The 24,074-nt window shown below is 34.9% G+C and overlaps 1 long non-coding RNA gene across 3 annotated transcripts in view; it reads right to left on the bottom strand.

The window, feature by feature from the left end:
- LOC125776589 (uncharacterized) overlaps positions 1 to 21,409 on the bottom strand; it is a 32,141-nt gene extending 10,732 nt beyond the window's left edge. Inside the window, exons 1-3 of one of the 3 annotated variants that reach the window (XR_007421832.1) lie at positions 21,103 to 21,388; positions 20,647 to 21,026; positions 891 to 1,044 (exon numbers count right to left, since the gene is read on the bottom strand). This is a non-coding gene — a long non-coding RNA (uncharacterized LOC125776589). Of the gene's footprint in view, positions 1 to 890; positions 1,045 to 20,646; positions 21,027 to 21,102 lie in introns of all 3 variants that reach the window. The other 2 variants (XR_007421834.1, XR_007421833.1) reach the window with 2 other exon arrangements.
- Positions 21,410 to 24,074: the final 2,665 nt, after the last annotated feature.

The following is a 24,074-nucleotide window of genomic DNA, read 5'->3' on the forward strand; positions in this document are numbered from 1 at the left end:
ATGCTACCGCTCGGTCACCAATTTTCATCTTCTGAAAACGCGCTTCTTCAGTGGCACGCAGTCAACGACCTTGCAAGTATTCTTGTTAAAAATGGTTTTACTGTTGAAAAAATTTTTAAACAGCAAAAGGACTACGCAAAAGCTTCCAAAGACACAAAAAATTTAATTCCAAGAGTTCTATGTGGTCACGATCCATCTGCTACAATGATTTGGTGGAGAGTTTGTCCTTCTCTCTTTACTCCTGTGAAAAATGGGTTAAAACTGTTTTGCCTCATGAATCAATAGACGGTAAATTTGGAAGGTACAGTAGTTAAGCAATATTCCCTCTGATGGAGAGTATTAGAACTTTCAGCAAGTTTCAGCTCCAGCATATTGTTGACATTTCGAATAAAATTTAATTTTTAATATTTTTATATCAGTCTGAACTTGTAACAAAACTTATGGCAGGACTATGTATATGTGTAGAAGATTGTTTAAAAGCCCCTGCAATTGCTGTTGACGTTCTCAATGAAAAGCATGCAAATGTGTAGTGCAACCATAATAAACTTTTTTGCACACTTAAGTACACAGTTAACCTTTGGTGTAATATATTTTTCCGACAAATTCATACCACTTAGCGTTTGACCCCAAGTCAAACAGCTAACGATACGAAGTTAACGGCCTTCGTATTTCACTCTTTGGAATGTTATTAACTGCACCTCAGTTTATGCATGCATTTACTGTTTACGGCAAACGGCCTTTTGATATACTGTATGGCTGTGGGTAATCTTATGCTATATGTATATAGGTACATATATGAAATGAAAATCAGATAAAAACTCGTGTTTGCGTATTTTATTAAGTGATTAATTTATTGTTTGCATTAATTATATGTATCCACATGAGCTCACCTGGGAAATAATTGGTTACAATTCGCAATTCTTCTTGTCGTAACAACTAAAACGACAATTAAATTTCCTCCTATTACCACCAAAACCATACTGTGAATAGTATCGACCACAGGATTTGGCGCCATAACGGTAGAATAAATGACAGTCATCGTCGCTGCAATAGAGAGAAGGCAAAAGCGGGCTCTATAAGAAAATTTGAAAATTTGGCGCATAAAAAAATTAACAATTAGACGTTGGTATGGCAAATTATCCATAATTCATCCTTTCTAAAAAGGCCATGACAGTTTGTCATATCATATAAACGCTACGTTGGATCATAAATAATCGTTATTGTGTGTTTAGGTCAAAATTTATTACAATGTTTTGTTCACGGAAATACTTGTAAGGTCAATTCTTTTTTCTTTTAATTTAATTGTAGAAAACGCTCATCATTCATACAAATCAGGTGAAAAAATTGGAGGTAAAAGATCCACCTGCAAAAACTAACAGTTGAAACATTCACACACACATGGAAAACCACAATACAGCTTACTAGCACCATCGTTTTTTAAATGACCCCAGGTAACAAAAATGATTGTTTCTCAGGCTATCATTTCGATACGATTAGACGATACGGAGCGCCATCACCATGGCGTTTTCGTAATTGATTGGCTTGGAGCACCCACCAACCAATATCACTAGTACAACAGCTGATCTTGTGCGGGGGTGAGTATAATTCTAAGTTCAGGCGTGATGCTGCGTACTAGGTTCAGTATCTAGTAAAACCCTCAAAGGGTTTTTTTTGGGGGTGGCCGTTCGTAGTCTATCAAGTGGTCAGTTCATTATGACCTTTTTTAAATTTTTTCCTGTATCGTGATGTTTTCGCGAACCAACCTGTCCCGATGTGATGAAAACAAATTCTACGGAAAAATTAAGAACTACAATTTCTATTTGTTTTTATTCAAAAAAGTGTCATTTATCGCCTTTTTTATACATTTTTTTAGGCAATATTTATTAAAATAAATAAAATAAAAATAAAAAATTACAAACACGTCTTTGCGTGCAATTATTATCTTATACAAAGCATCCAAAAATTTTAATAAAACGATAAATATTTAATTATTCATCAATGTTTATTTTTTTGCCTTCAAAGTAATCCCCATCAGATGTAAAACATTTGTCCCAACGACATTCCCAGTCATCGAATGCTTTTCACATGCTCTTTTGGGATGGCCTTCAGCTTCTTCAGCGAGTTTTGTTTTATCTCTGCCATCGACTAAAACGCGTTCCACAGAGCGGCATTTTCAGTTTGGGGAACAAGAAAAAATCACATGGAGCCAAATCTGAGGAACACTGTGTTTGATCGATGGTATTCATTGCGTTTTTGGCTTTAAATTCGGTCACAAACGTGGCTCGATGCGATCCAGCGGATTTCAATTTATGTTTTTTACGCAAACGCCTCAATACGGCCAAAGAGAACCCCTTATTTCTCTGAAAATTCAGCTTTATCTAGACGATTCGAGCAAGACCGTATACACCAAAACCATTCGAACGGACTCTCGAGAGATGTTGAGCTCCCTCGTCATCTTTCTAAAACGATTTTCTAGCACCATATCCTTCATTTTATCATCAGTTGAATAGGTCGAAGTTCGTCAAGAACAAGGTATGTCTTCAACGATTTCTCGTCTTGGAATTCTTTGTAGCATTCGTACGATTACGTTTTTAATAAAACTGAATCACCGTATGCCTTCTCCAACATTCGCAAAGATTCCGCACACGAAATTTTCTTAGAAATACAAAAATTGAAACAAATTATTTGCTCGATATTTTTATCCATTTTAAAAATCGCAACAAACTACCGAGGTGTACCGACCGAGGTGCTGTAAACAAACCGAATTTGTAGAATAAATTAGTAAGTAAGGACAGTCCCACCTACTTATTAAAATACATTGTTTTGAAACATCATTAAGCCGGGAAATTTAAATTACAAATTCCTTTTACTTTTTTTATCACAATGTGTAACCAAATTTCACTTCAATAATTTTGTTGTAAAAATTAATTAACATCTAACTGATAGCAATCGTATTTTACTTTACATGTGATATTTAACGCAAGTAAAATTAACTCTAAACAACTTAAATTACCACTAAATTGAGCACTTCGTCAAAAACTGGGATAGTCGATTTTCAAATCATAAAGAGTTTATAAAGTTTACATTATAATTACAGTAGTAATTTTACAGGCTATCAAATACAAGTTACTGATACGGCTCCTTAAAAACAGCCTGTGTTTGTTTAATTATGATTGTTTCGTTTACTTAATGGTTATTCATGATGAGTAATGCAATATCTTCAAAAATTATATATATTTAGGTATTTAGGAATTGATTCCATTTAATTGTACTGTAAATTTGTGCAATATATGAAATTAAACACCTTCTAAAAGAACACAAACACTATTGCATTTGCAAAGTATATGAAATTTCGACCTCTTAAAGCATTGTTTTGCTATTTGAGCATTAATAAAATGAGAACACAAAAATATTGGTGATAAAATCTAGGCAAACATATGGCATATCGTAAACCAGACAGTCTGGCAGACACTCAACCTGTAAAACTAAATGCACGGCTGTGATTTAGCACTTAATTATTCACTACGAAATCGATTAAATGATTTTTGGCGGAAGATAAGTCGTTTGATGCACTCTCCATTATTCGAAAAGAAATTCATTCAAGTTGGAAATTTGTAGTGTTTTTATCTTGACTGTTAAAAGTTGTAGTTATACCATATTTTGCAGACCTTCCGGATTCTCACTTCAGGGATGGGATCCACATGGGATTGGAGAATCGTTGGAGCAACTATATTAATGTTCAGGGAAATGATACTGAATAATAAAATATGTTTGGAATCATAAAATTGTGTTTTTCTTATCAAACGACAAAACTTATTGAACAACCTGGTATACTATTTTATTTGCATGGCAAATTTACCACCTATATATGGTATGTTAGTTTGGCACGAATTTTGTATCACCGAAAGGAAATGTCAGATAACTAACATACACCGTGTGTCTGTCCGTCCATCCAAATGTAGATATACAAACCATTCTCTTTGTTTTTGAGATAGAAATGTGAAATTTTTCATGTATGGAAAACTTTTCCATTCGACCAGATATTCTAACAAAATTTGGCATTGGTTGTTGTCTAAGGCGATGGTGCAATCTCCACAGAAATTGTGTAAGGTCGGATCACTATCGCATATAGCATAGCAGCCATGCAAGCTAAATGAATGATTTAAAGTTCTTGCATGGAAATTTTCTCATTTGACGAGATATATCAAAGAAATTTGGCATGGGTTATTCTATACGGCAATTTTTTAATCGTATACTTTCAAATTTTAAATTAATTGTATTAAAAAATGTGGCGTGAAATCAAAAATGTTACATTTGTAGGAAACGTGTTTGCTTTCGGTTTTGTTGCGGCAAACCGGAGCTAAAGCAAATATATACCATCAAATTTATTTTTAGGATTGTTTACCAATATTTATTAACGTTTTTGGTATTTGTGTTTATCTTCCCCACCCTCACTCTTGGTACAAAGTGTTTTGCATTTTACTGCCGCTGTCATTTTGTGTACAATACTCGGTACCCACGCTCATCATTTTTTTTACCCTTCGTAAACTTTCATATTTCAAAGTCTTTGCCTAAGTATTTCAAAATTTCAAAGCACTAATTTGCATAGGACTGTTTTCTTTCCCCTTCTATTATATGTATTTGAAGCTTTATTTAATTAAATAACGCGGTTAACTAAGTTCCATAGAACCTTTGTTATCCTCCATATTTTAGTTTTTCGATTTAACCTTACCTTATGGTATAAAGTGTACTGAAGTCTCATAAAATTATATAATACTTATATACACTATAATCATACAATGGTAGCAGGAAATGTTTAGTACTCAATTATCATTAAAAAACTTTAATAGATTAATGTTTTTTTATCATCAACAAATACAAATTGTAATTTATGTAAAATTCAGCAGCTGTTTGTGGAAGCTTTTATCTATCAAAAGTTACTGGTTAAGATTGCGAGCACGGTCTAATTAGTATCTGCTCCAGACCTTTTCTAACTACTTTCCGTATAAGCTATTGCCGATATTCGACTCAAATTTCTGGTTGGCGACTCGGCATGGTAGCGTCCTGTGACCCTTCTCTTACAATCAGGTAGTCATATAGATCACACCTTATGAATATCAAAGAACGGTTAACATCAATACCCGCGTTGATTGAATAGCCTTCGTCTTCTTCAGACTAGTTTATCGGATGAAGTCCACTGTTTCAACTGTTTTTTTGTTCTGTGGAGACGACTGCTTCCAAACGCGGTCAAAAAAAAATAGTTTTATCGTTTTTATCGTTACTTTAAAGTGAAATTGTAACAGCTTGATCTGCTGATAAAATGACGGATAACGATAAAATTAATCAGAGAATGAAACTATTGCAGGGTTTCTTAAAATTTATGCAATTTAGGTTTAATTAGATGTCATGTCATAGCATAGACGTCATATATACATCAATGTTTATGCAAAGTTGTATGCTCTTACTATTTATTCAAATTAAATGCATCTATATATCGGAAAAATAGGCAAGACATAATATATTTTTGAATAAATTTGAGTTATGGCTATTCAGTTACCATTTGTGTTTCTTTATACCATAGTATCGCATTCTCTTCCTTCACATCACTATTGTATAGAATTAGCATTGCGAAGGCTAAAAAGACTAGTACGGTGTAATACGCGGTGAAGCACGAGAATTATCCGGTACTTTAAGCGAGAAGTTACATTCGTCTAGTTCATTCATATCACATTAGCCCAACAAAGATGTAATAGACATTGTACAGACCGGTAGACCTTGAGACGTCTAAAGTACGTGTTTTTTCGTCGTCGTACTTGTATAAAGGGGATGATACACTAGGCCATATTGTACAATAATTTTATTTTAAGTTCTGTTTAAATTGCACTCATTTCAAGGATAAACTAACGAAGGAACTCTAGAATCCACTGACAACGCAACCACATGCCAAATTTAAAGCTTGAACTAAAACAAGAGTGACCCAAGTGTGGGCAGGAACCGCATTATCATATTTGCGGGCTAAGGAGCTAAACACCGGAGCAGAAGGTTGAAAGAGGCGTACTAACAAATATTATCTGGTGTTATTTAAAATGCCTATGAAGAGATATTCTATCGTAAAATTGGATTACGCGGTTACAGCCGAGTTAACAACAGCACATCCGTCGTTTCTTCTTTTCGCAAATTGAGACTGCGGTATTCGCTGTGGCTAATGCGAAAAAAACCATATATCTTCCGCAGAACCTTTCTCTCGAAAACACATAACGTCGACTCATCGGATGTCGTCATCGTCCATGCCTCTGGACTATATAGCAGGACGGGAATAATGATCGACTTATAGAGCTTGGTTTTTGTTCGCCGAGGAGGACTTTATTTCTAGTGCGACGACTGTTTGTTTAATGCCCCCGTTCACTACCAGACATTTGCCTTCCTAACTAACGGCGCGGTTGTTGAAACTAATGGTATCAACATAATCGGCGTACGGCAGCAGCTGTACACGCTTTAGTAGATTGAAGAAGTCGCACAAAGGAGTCGCCTTGTCTGAAACCTCGTTTAGTGTCGAACGACTCGGAGAGGTCCTACCCGATTCTTACGGAGCTTTTGGTGTTGCTCAACGTCAGTGAACATAGCCGTGTTAGGTTTGCGGGGATACCAAATTCAGACGTCGTGGCATAAACGCAGCACATTTTCGTGCTGTCGAGCTTTGAAATCGACGAAGAGGTATTGAGTGTCGATTCTCATTTCACGGGTCTTTTCCAATATTTGGCGCATGGTGAATATCTGGTCGGTTGTAGATTTTCCAGGTCTAAAGCCACACTGCAGTGCACTGATAAGGTCCAATCAGTTTGTTGACGGTGGGCTTATCCCACGGTTGTTGGCGCAGATTGTGGGGTATCCCTTTCGTGGATGGGCAGAGCACACTTAAATTCCAATAGTTGGGCACGATTTCGTCCGACCATATCTTACAAAGAAGCTGATGCATGCTTTTTATCAATTCAGATCATGACATATTAAAAATGGAAAACCCGATACTTAGAAATCATATTATCCCCATTGAAAAACCCGGTATATTGGGCTAAGGGAATTATTGATCCGATTCAACTTATTTTTAGATAATATATAGTACAAATTGACATATATTTTCTATAAAAAGCTTGTAATAGGATTAATTTAGATTTGTATGCTGTAAAGTGGGAGAATCAGAAAAAATTTAAAACTGGGTGTGAGAAATGGGCGTAGTTGTGATCCGATTTTTAAACCGTACTACAGAAATGTCAGGATAATGATGATGTTAAGTACCGAATTTGTTTGAAATAGTCCAAACAGATCAGGGGATATCGAATTGCATCTAAAGATGACCGGTACTAGGCTCACTGTCCAATTTTGATAATGGCTTAAATGGAGCGCTTTCATAGCATTGTGAGTGTGAAAGTTAAAGTTTTTAATGGATATATTTAGAGGGTCGGCTTGGTGTGACCCTATTTTACCGGTCGGCATTGGTATATTTCTAAAATTTTCCAAAAACAGATGCCTCTGCCTTTTGAGAATCGATGTTCTGCCATAAGTAAGCAGGTTAATTTCATATTGTGAATCTTAGCTGTAACTGTGTCACAGTGTGTCTGTGCTCTTTAAAAGCTTTCGTTTAGTGGTATTTTGTTGGCATGACAATATTCCGATTACGTCCATCTACAATACCAACCTGCTTTGAATGGCAAGGAACATGTGTACCACATTTCATTGCGATATCTAAAGTTTCAATTAAGTTATCACTTGCATCTATCTCAATTAGTATTATGTGTCACTGCAACAATGATAGCTAACCATATATTAATACAGGTTGGACCGTTAAATGATAGTAGAGTTTAAACATTATCCGTTGTTACACTGCGTCACAACACAAAGAAGAATTTCTTAACTTTACTTGGTTAATTAGCTTGTTATCTTGGCTCTTAGTTAAGTTATCTTAGTTCTGGTTATGTATTTATAGAGTACAAATTTGTGCTTCGCGTCTTTATACATACATGTGCTTAAATATAGAAGTAGCAAACAAACCATAAAAAGCTTTTCATCCCTTTAGTTCATGTTCAATTCCAAACAAAATCGTTAATAATATAAAAAAATAAAGTTTTATGAAAAACATATATAAAACCAAAGCAACTCACATGTACTCAGTTATGCATCCGTTACATATTCAATAAAAAATATCAAAGTTTGCCGTAAGTTTGCATTGTTCACGAATTAAAGAAAACGTTTAACTGATATTATGCTTTATTGCTCTTGGTAACAACTTTTTGATAAATTCAAAACAATTTTTTAATAGCTAATAAATTTATTTCATTGGCCTTCAAAATAATTTAGAAGGTATCTTCACACATTGAGGGAAGTATTAAGGTCATCACAAGAGCAGGTCTTAATACGAATGATATCTAAAGTGTTTAAAATAAATCCAAGTGACTTTTTGTCCCCATGCCACTATGTAGTCAGGGGCCACAATAAAATTTTGACGGATGTAGACGCACGTTTTTTGATAAAACATACGTAAAGAAACAAGCACTTGACACCAAAGCACGCATTGGAAGAAATAAATAAGTTTGTTAGTAAAAGGAATGACAGAAGAGCACTCCTCGACATTGGCTATATCGCAGCGATAAAAAATAAAAACCTGCATTTTCAGTATAGAATGTTAATAGTTGAACTAAACTTAACTTACTGGCATGTAGTACCTCTACAAAATTCTATGGAATAATGAGCATATTTTGCAGACTACAAGTATATACCCGATTTTGTGGAAAGAAGTGCCCGTCGTAAAGAAGAAGCCATATCTCAAAACAGGATGACTACCTAAAACAAGCATCCAAAATCTTGAAGTAATGGCTTGCCAAACTAAATTTCTTATTCGTGTAGTAGCCAGCCCAAAGTTCTGATCAATCCGATTGATAATTTGTGGCTAACAGTCAAATGGAGATTAGGACAACATCGACCAACCCCAACGAATCTGGACGTGTTGTTGGCAAGGGGTACAGCGATAATGACATAGTATTCCAAATGAATTTACAAGTATATTGTACAAAGTATTTTGTTTAATAAAGATTTATGAATTAATACCAGAAATTAGCTATTTTGTGAAAGTTTCTGTAAGGGCCAAAATTGAGTACAAACGAGTTGTTTTGTTTTTTTCTTAGAATTCCATATTTGATTTTTTTATATTGCTAACCGTGTTTTTCGGAATTGAATATGAAATAGAGGGTTAAAAAGCTTGTACGTACTCATTTTTGCTCCCCACTGTATATACATTTGATACATTCGTCAAATATGGACAAAAGTGTTTATTTGGCAGATACGAGATAAATTGAATCAAGGTCAATATCGGATTTCAGACCATTATTCGATAATTTACTTTATTCTATTTTATCTATTAAAATATTTAAGCACAACACCCGCTGGAAAATTTAGCTCAACACAATTGGTGATTCGAAAATATAATAAGCTGAAGTTGCGAGATATATTTTTAAACCGAGCCTGTGCGTATATATTATGAATGGGGAAGATTTAATAGATCCGTAGGCAGATAGTGAGAAGCTCATGATATTTCCACCTACCCAGTATCCAGTTCCATATCACTCTAATATGCTTCTAAATTAATCGCTGCTGTAGCACCCAGCAATACAACGGCTTGTCAGCTTTGCACTTGAAAATTCAGCGACAGCCTTGAAGAAGCTGTAGGGCGGGCATTTCATAAGTGAAGATAGAGCCTATTACACGGGTGAATGGTATACAATATGTGAGCTGTGAGAAAAATATATAACTTGTAGTTCGTAATTGAGGACGGACATTGTGTACTTTTACTTTTTTTCTCGTTGCCTTCGTAGTCTCGTATTTGAGAGGGTTTTGCTACTATACTAGCTATCGTGAACATGAGTACTCGTATAACACTGAAAAAAACCAGTCATTATAAATATGACTGAATGCTTCGAAAAAAAGTACTGACTGAGGTCGATCGAAATTTCAGTAAATCAACATCTTTATTTTATAAGATTGTTGTAATTGAGTGAGGCAGGCGTCAGAGGTTCCTCTGTTTGTCTTTAATGAAAAACTCTTAGGTAATGCTGAGCGTATCAACAATAAAGAATTATTCTATTAGAAATTATTTATCTCGTTTGTTAAAAAAATTTTAAGTCCAAAATTTTCAAATACATGTATATGAAACTGTATGCATATTAAGTTATTAACCCATTTTGTTTAGCTAACTATTGGTTTGGAACTGATAAGGAGTATGCATCAGCTTCTTTGCAGAATATGGTCGAACGAAAGCATGCCCAAGATTCGAATTTAATTGTGCTCTACCCAATCCACAAAACGGGAGAAACCACAATCTGCGCCAACTACCGTGGGAAAAGCCTCCTCAGCATCGCATGTAAGCGTCTATCCAGCGTATTGTGTGGAAGATTAGAACCCACCGTCAACAAACTGAATGGACCTTATCAGTGTGGCTTGGCAAATCAACAACTGACCAGATATTCACCATGCGCCTAATCTTGGAAGAGACCGTGAAAAGAGGATCGACACACACTATCCCTTCGCTTCTGCCATTATGACGCCATGTCTGAATTTGGTATCCCCGCAAAACTAATAAGGTTGTATAAACTGACGTTGACTTCTTCGAGCCATGTGACTTCTTCAATCTACTGCTGGAAAAAATAATTCGAGCTGCAGAACTTAATCGAGTAGGTACAATCTTTTATAAGAGTGTACTGCTGTTGGCGTAACTGACGATATTGATATCGTTCCTCAACTTCCGCGCTGTGAGTTTTGCTTTCTCCAGACTGAATAAGGAAGGAAAGCAAATACGTCTCTCACGTCACTGTTGACAGTCATAACTTCAAAGTCGTAGATAATTTCATCTATCTTGGAACCAGTATTAACACCAACAACAATGTCATCTTGAAATCCAACGCAGAATAACTCTTGCCAACAGGTGCTACTTTGAACTTAGTAGCCAGTTGAGAAGTAAAGTCCTCTCCCGACGAATAAAAACCAAACTCTCTAAGTTCCCGTCCGTTATTGCAATCGCTTCAAAAAAATAATCGCATAATATTTATATTTACATACTATGCAAGTACATATATTTTGGTGTATTGAAATGGGTTGAAATTCTTCTTTCATATTGGGCAAATAATCACCACGAGAATTTCACCGGACGTGTGTCAAAATAAATTACTACAATTCATGAAGCATAAAAGGGTTCTTGAAAAGAAAAAATAAAAATTATGGAAAAAGAAACTCTCCACTTATACATACATATTACTCGCACGTGTTACGGGTATAGTATAGTTATTACGAGTATGACGGTCATTTAAGTGGATGAAAATAAAAATGAAGATATTCCGCGGACGCAGCAAAATTGTGATAAAAAGCAAGTAAATGGTTGGCATTCCGAAAAGAGCAATAACGATGGTATATCCTCTGGTGGCAAGCCAAACTATCTGCTAACGTAAATCAATGGCAATAATTTGTAGCAATTACTTATAGTGTAATTTCTAGGAAGTGGACATCCGAAAGCAATTTTTTATGACAGGAAATTAACTGTGGGTTACTGGAATAAAATATACAATTTCGTTAAACACATTGGTAGTTGCCCCTTGGATATGTTCGTATGTTTTATAGTGCAATGGAAAAAGGGTGATACCCGATATTTTGTTGGGTTAAACAAATATGCTAACAATACTCAAGTTGTTATAATTATTGGGTAGTCGAAAAAGTCTTTTCGTATTTTGTCAATAGATGTCGTTGCAGTCGAATATCTCCAGTGCTACCAACCACATTGTGTCATGCTATACAGTGTTGGAAAGTTGAGATTTTAGGCTTCAATTAGCCAAAAAAATTAATTTTGGGAAAGTTGAAAAAAAAAGTTACAGCTCTTCAAAAATAAGTGAAAATAATGAAGAAACTCGCTATATTTTGAAATTTTTGTATAAAAAAGGGAAGAATGCCATAAAAGCTATTAATGAATATGTGAAGTTTGCGGAGACGACAATGATTCGGTCGCATTCGTTCTGAAAATTTCGAAAATTGTTAACTATGTTGAATGTTATTTAAAAGCGACGCTCATATAATTAAGATATAGACGGGTATTTGTTAAATCCATTTATTATCGTGACAACAAATGAAAGAAAATGACAATTATGTCAAAGAGAACTTTTGGCTGCGCCACCACGAAGTGACAACGTCGGTTGGTATGTTCTGTACTCATATTCACGTCAAGAAGTGAAACTTTTAGATGGCTTTGTGAAGGGGTTATTGCCAGTTATATACATATACGATTACTATCAATATTGGTATTCAGACCAGCCTTGTTAATTCGTTAGTCGTTATTCGGTAGTTTTTTACATGTATTTTGTTTTTGTAAAATTAACAGACTATCCATTTGGCAAGCTTGATAATTGTTTCTTTACTCGGTAATATCACATCAGCTGTTCTCCTGCTCCTCTGTATAACAATTTAAAGTACTTACCAGTAATAAATTTGATCTGCTCCACATAATTTTCAATTAAATGACTGACAATTTTTGATGTTTCACTTTGTTGAGGCATTTTTACTCTTTAATAAAATTGAATCAGCTGTTTCGGAATAAAATTTACCATACTACAGAGATAGAACAAAAAGTATGTTCACAGTTAAGCCTTTTAACCAAGTATCAACTAACGAATTACCAAATTAACAGGCCCCTAATATGTTCTTTCTTACTTTAAAACATTCTATATTGTCATATTATTTGATTTGCTATTTTGCATTTAAGTCCAAAAGAAGAAATACTCTTTTATTAATCAGCCACTCCTAACATATCTTATTTGATCTCTTTTTCAAATCTGAAGGCTTATGAATAAATCACATCGCTTTAACGAAACCAAACTACAACTATTAGAAAAAAAACGTGTTAAAAACGGATATATGTATATAACATCAGTCAGCTTAATCAGTTTATAGAAGACAGAAATACGCTGAGAGTCTTATTTTTAATTTCATATACAAGGTGTGTTCCAAAGTAAACAGAACATTTTAAATTTAGCGCCCCTGGTAGCGCCATCTATATGTCAACCAGTGCGTTAGAATCTGCTATGCCTATCGATTGTCCAGTGAGATTTTCATGACATATCATTGATTGGAAGTGAAGTTATTGCGTTTTAAGTGTCAGTATATTTGTGTTATCGGTGCGAAAATGAGCTTCGAACAAAGAGCCAATAGTAAATTATGTTTTAAAATTGGTAAAACTTTTACCGAAACGTTTCAATTGATGAAACAAGTTTATGGCGATGATTTCCTATCTCGTAGCAAGAGTGGTTTCAACGTTTTCAAAGAGGACTTAAATGACGATCAACATGTGGGCCAATCAAAATCCGTGATCACCGGAAATTCCATCGAAACTGTGGGTGAATTCATCAAAAATCAGCCGAAAACATTATTTAAATTCATGGAAATGGAAATGTACATAAATGGAAAATTTTGACCGAACATTTGGGCTTACGAAAAGTGTGTGCATGGTTCGTTCCGTACAAATTGACTGATGGCCAAAAATTGCTCAGAATCCGTCTCATCGATCGCCGCTTGTGACCGATTATTTGACCAAAAATCACATTTTTGCCATTAACCACTCCCGTATTCACCTGATATGGCACCGTGCGACTTCTTCCTTTTCGGAAAAATGCATTTGCCCATGAAAGGAAAGCGTTATGCAGACGTAGAGGCCATTCAAAAGGCTTGCACCGGCATACTGGCGGCCATACCGGCCAACGAGCTAAAACACTCGTTCGACAAGCTTTTGGACCATGCTAAAAACTGTATTGAAGCAGAAGGAGACTATTTTGAATAAATTAAATTGATTTTAACAAAAAAAACATTTGTTCTATACAAGCAAATATATTGATCTATGTGTAAGCAAAAGATACATATATTGTTGTTTACTTACAGGATTAGATTATAAATAATATTATGGCGTATAGTAAATCCATCTTAACTTTGGACTATCTATTGACAAAATACGAAAAGCTTTTTCGACTAGCCAATATAATATTTGAAAATATAGAGAACTTAAAATGTACTGAGATATGTGTAAACAAAATGAAATGGACTTGAAACTTGATCAAACCGACCAACCCTCATATGTAGAAATCTTATTACAAACGGTATTTTTGAAAGGCAAACATTAAATGAACTTTATTAAATATGAATATTTGCTTAAACATTTTTCCATAATTTCGAGAATTACCTTTAAAACTTAATCTCTGTATCTTAAGTGCTTAGCGCTGGCGTTATCAGTAGGTATCGCAGTCTACGCAAAGACATACAGGCATATAACGGGTGATTTTTTTGAGGTTAGGATTTTCATGCATTAGTATTTGACAGATCACGTGGGATTTCAGACATGGTGTCAAAGAGAAAGATGCTCAGTATGCTTTGACATTTCATCATGAATAGACTTACTAACGAGCAACGCTTGCAAATCATTGAATTTTATTACCAAAATCAGTGTTCGGTTCGAAATGTGTTTCGCGCGCGTGTTTTGTTCAGCGATGAGGCTCATTTCTGGTTGAATGGCTACGTAAATAAGCAAAATTGCCGCATTTGGGGTGAAGAGCAACCAGAAGCCGTTCAAGAACTGCCCATGCATCCCGAAAAATGCACTGTTTGGTGTGGTTTGTACGCTGGTGGAATCATTGGACCGTATTTTTTCAAAGATGCTGTTGGACGCAACGTTACGGTGAATGGCGATCGCTATCGTTCGATGCTAACAAACTTTTTGTTGCCAAAAATGGAAGAACTGAACTTGGTTGACATGTGGTTTCAACAAGATGGCGCTACATGCCACACAGCTCGCGATTCTATGGCCATTTTGAGGGAAAACTTCGGACAACAATTCATCTCAAGAAATGGACCCGTAAGTTGGCCACCAAGATCATGCGATTTAACGCCTTTAGACTATTTTTTGTGGGGCTACGTCAAGTCTAAAGTCTACAGAAATAAGCCAGCAACTATTCCAGCTTTGGAAGACAACATTTCCGAAGAAATTCGGGCTATTCCGGCCGAAATGCTCGAAAAAGTTGCCCAAAATTGGACTTTCCGAATGGACCACCTAAGACGCAGCCGCGGTCAACATTTAAATGAAATTATCTTCAAAAAGTAAATGTCATGAACCAATCTAACGTTTCAAATAAAGAACCGATGAGATTTTGCAAATTTTATGCGTTTTTTTTTTTTTAAAAGTTATCAAGCTCTTAAAAAATCACCCTATAGTATGTACATTGTTACAACTAGGAAATGCTTTCGCTAACATCAATCGATTTGGAAATATTTTTAAATTATGCAAAATAAATATTTGTTTTAGATTGAATGCGTGCAGCAGCAAAGATTTTACACATTTTTTGTTTAAATATTTTCCAAAGCCGTTGAGATTTCTTTTCTCTGTTCATTATTATTTGTTTGTTAATTTAGCTTTAGCAAATACACATTTCTCTGCTGGATGAATGTTGTTTTGGCAGCACAAACGACTGGCAATATTGTCGGCAATTATTTTTGAATGTACTATAAGTATTTTTAATTTTAGAGGATATGAGTAAAAATGTTTGTTTATGGATTAAGATTTCGCGTTCGTCACAATTCTCTAAAATCGAGTTTTTTCTTCGTATATCTATATATGTATATAAAAATCAATGCCACTTTCTTTGTAAGGTCATCACTCATAAACGGCTGAACCGATTTGGCTGATTTTTTTTTTGTTGTATTTGTTATTATAAAGAGAAGGTTCATATGTAAGAAAAAATTACGAAAGTTGCCGGAAAGCCCCTAAAAACAGCCCTTTTCTTTTTCCCATACAAACGTTTTATTTTGTGTATACATACATACATACATATGTACGTATGTAAGTAAAAATGATTGTTTGTTTGTTAGTAACGCTAACGCTCGAGAACGGCGGAACCAATCTTCATGAAATCAGAAGTTGTTCGCTGTGGATCTGGAAAGGGTTAGATATAAAAAAAATCATTTACTTTTCATAAGGAAACGTCGAAAAATTGGAAATTTCCAAAAAGTAACTTTTCATACAGTTCTTTTTTGTTTTGTTTTTCAATATTTTGATTTGTAAATTATTTGAATCGTTCAATTTCGGTCGCTTACTTTTTTATTCCGGAAAAATTATTGAAAATTATTCAGTGAAAACTTTATGTGTGTTTCAAACGAAGTGAACAATTACAGATTGAAAGTTGTTACGAAGCAACGAAGACATCGCGCTAATATCGGTCGGCGCTCTTTTTGCCATCAACGTATGGCAGCCCAAGACAAACGAACTACATGAGACTCCCAGGATGCGATGACATATGTGTGGAATTATGGATCGCTGTCAATCAGCAAGCGATCATCACGATAATATACTGTATATACAAGTATGGTGCAGTCAGATGCTGGATGTACTCTGTTGAGTTGCAAAAAAGAGGTTTGCCCCACGCACACATTTTTCTTTGAATGGTGGATGGTAGTTACACCAGATCAAATTGATGAAATCATTTCTGCGGAAATTCCTAATGCAGAGAAAGATCCATTATTCTACGAAGCGATGAAAACCAATATGGTGCATGGACCTTGCGGGCACCACAATCCCACTTGCAATAAATGCACGAAACACTATCCACGTGCTTTTCTTTCGGAAACGCAAACTGGAAATGATGGAGATCCACTCTATCGTCGTAGCTCATCAGACGGCAATGGCAGGACATTTACCATTCAACTTAGAGTAGTGAATATCGAAGTCGACAACATATGGATCGTACCATATTCGCCACTATTGTCTAATTCACATTCAAAACCCATGCCAATGATGCATATTGCAGTTTGGTGAAATCGACTTTTCCGACTGTTGTGCATTTCGCAGTTCATTTGGAGAATGGCTAAAGAGTGTTTTTCAACCCAGAGAATACAGTACAGCCAGCGGAAACACTTCCAACAACATTAACATTGACATTGACGAGTTTTTTCTCAAATTGCGTCAGTGATTCGTTTGTGAGAACATTGCTCAATTTGTCAATGCCTTGATATTATGCATGGAATGCATCGCCAAAGAAATAGCTACGCAGAAAGCAAGGCCAACCAATATATTGTCATCCAGGTGTGTTCTCAACTAATTCCTTAGGACGAATTTACATAATCCACCCGAAAAACGACGATTGCTAATACCTTCGGTTGCTATTGATAAATGTACGTGGTTCAATTTCATTTGAGTCAATGCTCACTGTGAATGGTAGAGTGTGTGTAACATTTTGAGAAGCATGCAAGCAATTACAATTGCTGGAACATGATAATAAATGTAATCAAACGATGGACGATTCGATAGCTACTTCGCATGCTACTGAAGTTCGCACACTTTTCGCGATGGTCATTTCGACATATCAGCCTTCAAATTCGCGTCACTTACGGGATACGAAAAAAATTACATTGCCGATGAGATTTTACATCGTATTCGCTACGGATTGGAAATGGGCAAATTCCGATCGTCTTGACAATGACACGAAGTCGTGAATTATCCAGTGGAATTTCTAAATTCTTTGGAGAGGCTTGGTATGCCGCAGCATCATTTGCGTCTCAAAGTTGAACCTGTCATTATTATGTTTTCGCAATCTTCATGCGCCGAAAACTGTGCAATGGAACCCGACTGATTGTGACGCAGCTATCGACTACAGGGGGCAGAATGCTTGATTCTACGAATTCTTTTGAGTTCCAACGATTTGCCATTTCAGTTCAAACCTATTCAGTTTCCAGGTAAATTGCATTTGAAATGACAATCAACAGGACAGAAGGATAGTAGCTAGAAGAGTGTGGGATAAATCTGGAAATGCGTTTTTCACACGGCCAGATATGTATGCGTGGCGTGTTCACGATTTCGAAACCCATCTTCTCTGAACATTTACGCACCAGAAAAGAAACCAAAAAAATTTTGTTCATCAAGCTGCGCTACGTTAAAAAAAAAATTAGAAAAATCGCAAATAAATGATTTTCAACACAATATAAATTCAACTTTCTTTTCATTTCAAAACATATAATTTCACGCAGGAAAACGGCTGCGGGGTCAGCTAGTATGTATATATAAATATACATATATAGATATATACTACAACATATTTCTCAAAATTAGATATACAAGTATTATACTCTGTAGCAACAGGTTGCAAGAATGCGAAAAGAATCGCAACCATAGGTCGAGGGCTTCTCGCCGACGTCTGGAAGGTTGCTCATTTAAAACTTTTTGTACTCTCACAACAAAGTTGCTAAAGATTATTATTAAAGATTATTATAGTTTTGTTCACATAACGGTTGTTTGTAAGTCCTTAAACTAAAAGAGTCAGATATAGGGTTATATATACCAAAGTGATCAGGGTGACGAGTAGAGGTGAAATCCGGATGTCTGTCTGTCCGTCCGTCCGTCTGTCCGTCCGTCTGTGCAAGCTGTAACTTGAGTAAAAATTGAGATATCATGATGAAACTTGGTACACGTATTTCTTGGCTCCATAAGAAGGTTAAGTTCGAAGATGGGCAAAATCGGCCTACTGCCACGCCCACAAAATGGCGGAAACCTAAAACCTATAAAGTGTCATAACTAAGCCATAAATAAAGATATTAAAATGAAATTTGGCACAAATGATCACATTAGGGAGGAGCATATTTGGAAGTAATTTTTTTGGAAAAGTAGGCGTGGCCCCGCCCCCTACTAAGTTTTTTGTACATATCTCGGAAACTACTATAGCTATGTCAACCAAACTATATAGAGTCATTTCCTTCAGGCATTTCCATATACAGTTCAAAAATGGAAGAAATCGGATAATAACCACGCCCACCTCCCATACAAAGGTTATGTTGAAAATCACTAAAAGTGCGTTAACCGACTAACAAAAAACGTCAGAAACACAAAATTTTACTGAAGAAATGGCAGAAGGAAGCCGCACCCAGGCTTTTTTTAAAAATTGGAAATGGGCGTGGCGTCGCCCACTTATGGACCAAAAACCATATCTCAGGAACTAATTCACCGAAAATATCGGTAAATCTCTCAGAATTTAATTCTAATTAATTTTACAGCAAAATAAAAAATATGTAAGTGACGGATACTTAAATCTCGATTATCACTTTATCAAGCGAGAGTATAAAATGTTCGGTGACACCCGAACTTAGCCCTTCCTTACTTGTTAAAAAATTGAAAATGGGCTTGGCGTCGCCCACTTATGGACCAAAAACCATATCTCAGGAACTACTCCACCGATTTCAATGAAATTCGGTATATAATATTTTCTTAACATCCTAATGACATGTACGAAATATGGGCGAAATCGGTTCACAACCACGCCTTCTTCCAATATAACGCTATTTTGAATTCCATCTGATGCCTTCTCTGTATAATATATACATTAGGAACCTTTGATGATAGCGGAATAAAACTTTACACAAATGCGGTATTTGAGCTGAGGTATCCCTTGTGGAAAAACTTTTCACCGAAAATATCGGTAAATCTCTCAGAATTTAATTCTAATTAATTTTACAGCAAAATAAAAAAATATGTAAATGACAGATAATGAAATCTCGATTATTACTTTATCATGCGAGAGTATAAAATATTCGGTCACACCCGAACTTAGCCCTTCCTTACTTGTTGTATTGACGAACATTATCCGAAGTACGGGATTGTTTAGAGAGGAAATATAAGATTGACGTTTTTTATATCAACTCAATACTCAATACTGTCAAATACTTGTATATCTTACTTGAAGGTGATTTTAGTATAATTTTCGTAGATGCGATTTAATGTATTAATAAAACTAAGTGAGTACATGACCTTAAATATAAGTTAAAAATACCAATTTTGATTGTTATTCATTCATGATTTCGGCGAATAATGAATGTTAAATTCTTTAGGAATACTTCTTAAAATAAAAGTTTGTCAACATCTGATTATTCTCTTGCAACATGTTGCTGCAGAGTATTCTAGTTTTGTTCACCTAACGGTCGTACGTATCACCTAAAACTAATCCAGATAGACATAGGGTTATATATTATACATACATATATGTAAATGATCAGGGTGACAAGAAAAGTTGAAATCCGGTTGATTGTCGTTCTGTCCGTCCGTCTTTTATAAACTGCTTAATCTTTCGAGCACCTATAACATGTAAGTATTACTATATTTCAAATAGTAATAAAAAACTGAAATGTTCTTTGCTCCTTTTATAAGCCCACTATTTGATATTGCGATTACAAAATCCTGTATGTGCGAAAAACAGCCAACACTTCAGAAAGTAAAACTTTCACAAACAGCAAATCGCGCTGAAAAACATTCCGGAGACATTATGCACATTTCTATGAAAGAGGTTGGGAATAAATTTTGTACGCTTTATTATGTTGGTTGATTGCAGATTTTTACTTGACGTCTATAAAAAGCGTAACTCTTCTCACTCCTTGTTGTTGGGCCTAAATTATGAATTCACTAACTCTAAATAAATATAGCTTTAACATGCAACCTTATTAACACCTCGAAGATATTAATTCCTTTTTTAATCAAAAACAATTTTTTTGCTGAATGTAACACAACAACACTTTATAATATTTGTATAGTAAAAGACATACCAACACTGCTGAATATTTTCTGTTACCCTCTGAGAGCTCTACTTCACAGCACTTATCCTTGGAAAAGGTACGCTGCCGAAGGGACGGACATTTTGTACACTTTTCTCAGTGGTGGATGTTGAGTATTTTATTAGTTTTGCTTTCCGATATAAATCTTAATCTCTTAATCGATTAGTAAATTGGCAGTGAGTTGTTTCTATTTTTGCAAAAAAAAATTTGTTTTTATTACTTCCTTTTATGTATTTGCACTCAAAGTACTTAATTTTTATATATTTTTGTTTCATTTTAATCTGTGTTCCTTAATTTTAAATTTTTCACATATATTTTTTATTTGGCTTAGATTTTAAATGTTTTCAATAATTCCACTTTGCAAATATTTGCTAAAATATAAACAAAACAAAAAAAGTAGCAAGTAGATAAACAAAATTATTTTCCACAAAAAATATACAAACTTACTTTCTTCAAATAATTTTTTGTTTAAGTTTAACACTACTATATATTTTCGCTTTTTTTAAACAATTGTTGTTTAACGATGATTTTTATTACTCTAATTCACAGGTGATAGAAAAATATATATGTATGTATATGTATATATTTTTTCATTTTGTATTACACGTCTTAAATTATTATGTTATTTTTCTGGGCAGAAACAATAGCTCTTCCCTTCGCTCAATAAAATGCTTTAGTCTACGGCATTTGAGGATTCGTAAATTACCTTCTTCACAACCGCAGCGCTTTAGGTATCCCGACTTACTGAATCGTCGGCATCGAATCGCTTCTGATTTTCGCATACCATGGCGAATGTAACAATATTGTCTCTGCCGACGTTGCAGTCAACGTACTTTTCTACTACAAAAGACAAAAAGTAGTAGAAGAAGTACTTAAAAAAGTAGTAGAATTCATGTGCTGGTGTAGGCAAATGAAAGTAGTTTGCTGAGTGGAAGTGCTATTACTCTCTTCACTAGATATATGCATACATACAAGCATTTAATATATAACCTCTTGAGCGTGCTGGCAATGTAAACACAAGTTGAGTGTTTTTAAACTAATTGTTCAATGCTGGTGCTGCTAGTGTATTATTAGATGCAAAAAGAAAAATTATATAAAAATAAAATAATAATAAAATTAACGATTAATGACAATATTTTGTTGATTTAAACATTTTTTATTGGTAAAATTGAAAAATGTAATTCAATAGAAGATTCAGAACATAAACTCTTTTCGGACCTTTTAATGCGAATTATGGAATAGATTACAAAATATGGATCAAATTATTTGTTGAGATCCAGAAATCTTTGCTTATGGATACGTAGGAATGTTAAATTGAAATTTAGCGACGCCTTACTACATGATATCTCGGTCCAATATAATTTTAATTAAATGTATTACTAACTATTGTGGTTCACTGTATCAAATACAAATTGATTATTAAGATAAAAAATAATGATAATTGAAAATCTGAAAACGAAAATATTTAACTATAGCAGTAAAATTTATTCCCATCGACATTCTCTTATTCACTATAATCAAATACACTCGTTTCATTTTTTGAGCTAAACCAATTTACTTTGTGAATGGATCTGAAACGAATTTTTACTCTTTTGACTTTGTAACTCAAATTAAAGAGCTCAATTCCAATTCATCGTTTTCGCAGTTCTCTTCGAACAACAATCTCTTTCACTCTTTGCTAGCTGCTGCTATGTATATTCCTTTCCTATGTTATGTTCGCAGTTTCGTAAACAAAACTTCCACAACCGGCGCGTTCATGTAATTTGTTCATATTGACCTACATTGTAGATACCAATAATGTGGGCGAAAAACTGCAAGTCTTTTCTATTTAAATTTTGCGCGAAAATCCATTCGTTTTAAAATTTTTTTTTAGGCTGGTTTGACTGTCAATGATATCTGTGCCAAATGTCTCATTAAAATAGTTACTACTGTTTAGTATATAGTGTATAGTAGAAATTATTCAACAAAGAAGTTCCATTAAATTTTGTGTGCGGAATCAAATTTCTGTTGCCGAAGCGTTCACAATGTTGGTAAAGGCCTTCAGTTATAATTTTTTGTCGACAAGAGTTGACGACGAACCACGTCCAGTATGGCCATCAACATCAACGTCAATAAAATAAAGAAATTGTGGCTTGAGAATCGACGAACAACAGTTAGAGATCTTACTGGTATCGTTGGAATATCGGAAGCATCAGTGAAAACCATTGTGAAAGATCCTTTAGTCCTCAGAAATGTAAAAGCGCGATTGGTTCCAAAATCTCTAAACTTTTTCGAAAAACAGAGTTGCGTAAACGTCTGCGAAACAATGCTTTCAAATACCAGGATGTCATGAAACATATTACAATTGGCGATGAGTCTTGGATCTATGCTCACAACCCGAAAACAGACGTTCAATCGACCGAATATCGTGCAATGGTGATTCGAAGCCGAAAAAAACTCGTGGAAGCAGGTCAAAAATCAAGGTTATGTTGACAGTGTTCTTCGATTATCCAGGTGTAGTGCACTCCGAACTCCTTAAGACTGGACAAATTGTCAACATGGGATACTACTGCTCTTGATTTTTTCACCACGATAATGCATCGTCGCATACTACATGTATTCTACGTGAGTTTTTCGCCAAATTTTGAACCAATATGCTGCCGTTGTTCGTCTGATTGAGTTTCGTATGACTTCTAGCTATGCATAAAACTCAAACGACTGCTACGGGGAAATTCTTTTGAGTCAATTGAAGACATTCATTTAAAAATTTTTTGAAATCTTCTCTGCTTATCAGAGATTATTTGAACCGAATATAACCTAAATAGTGCTCGTCTCCGGTTATTGCAACGTACTCATGACCGAGTAAAGAAATTGGTTTTGTATGAAAATATTAGTAAAATCCGGCTATAAGAATTGGCCGTAATGGAGAACTTCAGCGTATATGTATTATGTGTGTTTGTTTGCAGGATTGCTCAATTGCGACGAACTACGTTTGGCAGTGCAACGACTTGGATTTAAGCATTAACAAAAATTGTGTTTGTATCACTTGACTGAGTTTATTGTATTTCATCGAAAAACATACGAGTACTCAATTCTGCAAAAGATATGTAATTTGTAACGCGTCTTTACTTATTTTAAGTTTTATTTTAGTAAGCTGCCGGAAAAATGCATATTAAGTTTGTAACGAAGTTAATAATACCCAGAGGGAAACGCCGAAGATCCTAAAAAGTATATGAATCAGCATGCGAGCTGAGTCGATCACGTGTCATGTTTATCTCTCTGTCCGACTTTATAAAGATTTCATATCATGAAAATCTTTTTTATTTCTTTAAGAAGTTTTACATTTATTAACGTGCGCGACTATTATATTTATAATCTGAGTATACAATGCACAGATCGGAGCAATATATCATATAGTAATTTTAACTAGAATTTAAGGT

This window comes from Bactrocera dorsalis, chromosome 2, assembly GCF_023373825.1.
Source record: "Bactrocera dorsalis isolate Fly_Bdor chromosome 2, ASM2337382v1, whole genome shotgun sequence".
In the NCBI taxonomy this organism is placed as follows: domain Eukaryota; kingdom Metazoa; phylum Arthropoda; class Insecta; order Diptera; family Tephritidae; genus Bactrocera; species Bactrocera dorsalis.